Below are 1502 nucleotides of genomic sequence, written 5' to 3' on the forward strand. Positions count from 1 at the left end.
CATGAAATAGCCAGGAGAGCTACGGTGGCCATGTTCTACATGAGAAAAACAGAACCTGCTAGAAGTGTCTGTTTGCATGTAGTTATACACATGTTAGGTATGTATGAGTGTATAGTGCACATGTGTGTGCCATACATTTATATGTGTGCCATGTAGGGAGGAGAAATTAGCTGCTTTTCTGGCAGTGATTATCTTATTTGCATAAAAATGCATCAAAACACGTAAAAAAAATATCTATTTCTTTTTTTTAAATGCAAAGTATTTTATTTTTGAAACTTCTAAAGTTTGAACACAAGAGAGCCTAGTTTAGATGAGTTTCCAAGCTGAATGCGCTTGCATGAAGCTCAGTTTCTTGCTGACAAACAGTTCCTAACACCCTAGGTGGGCGCCTATGTTCTGATGTGTGAATGGTAAGCTGACCAGCGTCTGCTGGTAACATCCCTTTTTTTTCCTTGATAAGGGCTTAACAAACATTAGGCATTGTTCTAGTCTTACACAGCCAGTACTGTTCCGAATGTCTCCTGGGAGGCATGCACCATCTACAGAAATCCATCTTCATCTTTCTCACTCTCATACACTTCAGAGATGGGTTTGGACACGCTCATCATGCTGTGCTCGTTCGCCAGGAGGAAGAAAGCTTGATTGGCGTTAAGCTGTAAGCGCCTTCTAATAATCTTGATGAGCTCACTCATGTTCACAAGAATCGGGTACAAGGAACTTGGTTTTGTCCAGGACAGGCAGTTGCTTCTCACCCTTGTATCGCTCTATTATCACTGGGATCTTGGTGGAGTGCTGCTCCCGGATGAGCCGGACATCTTCCACTCTTTGTTCGAAACTGCGGCGCTGCTTGAAGGTCTTCTTGGACGGCATGGCACGGGGGTCCCGAGTCGAAGGCCTATTTCTTTATAGCCAGAAGATAAGGAACACCATACTGCCTTAAAACTTATATGGAAGGCCTGGTGTTGGTGGTGCGCACCTTTAATCCCAGCACTAGAGAGGCAGAGGCAGGTGGATCTCTTGAATTCAAGGCCAGCCTGATCTACAGAGCAAGTTCCAGGACAGGCTCCAAAGCAATGCAGAGAAAACTTATATGGACATAGCACCTTATTTTGTTCTAACATGAATTGTATTATGTCAGTTTAAAATTTGTTCTAACAATAGCATTGTACTCTTATGCATTTCTATATATGACACAATAAATGGCTTACTGTTTTGGGAAAATGAAAGTAATATAAACTATATTCTACAGAGGACTCAAATTATAGTAGCACCCAGTTGTCCACTGATTTAATGTAGACCTCAAACACAACAATGGGCCCAACTTTTTGCATATTCAGTTTCTGATCCCAAAGAAAGATATACACTAATTATAATAACAACAACAAAAATCTAAAGCCATGTTGGCATAATGTTAAAAACATTCTTGCCACGGTGGCAGGTTAAATGCACTGTTTAGAACAATAGGTTCTCTGAAAGCTATTGGGTCCTAGAGTGTGAATTAA

At 41.1% G+C, this 1502-nt stretch overlaps 1 pseudogene; it reads right to left on the reverse strand.

Annotated features, from left to right (window-relative positions):
* Nucleotides 1–257: 257 nt before the first annotated feature.
* Nucleotides 258–870, reverse strand: LOC100774804 (annotated as a pseudogene).
* Between the last annotated feature and the right edge of the window lie 632 nt (nucleotides 871–1502).

Source organism: Cricetulus griseus, chromosome 2 (genome assembly GCF_003668045.3).
Source record: "Cricetulus griseus strain 17A/GY chromosome 2, alternate assembly CriGri-PICRH-1.0, whole genome shotgun sequence".
NCBI classification, from domain to species: Eukaryota; Metazoa; Chordata; class Mammalia; order Rodentia; family Cricetidae; genus Cricetulus; species Cricetulus griseus.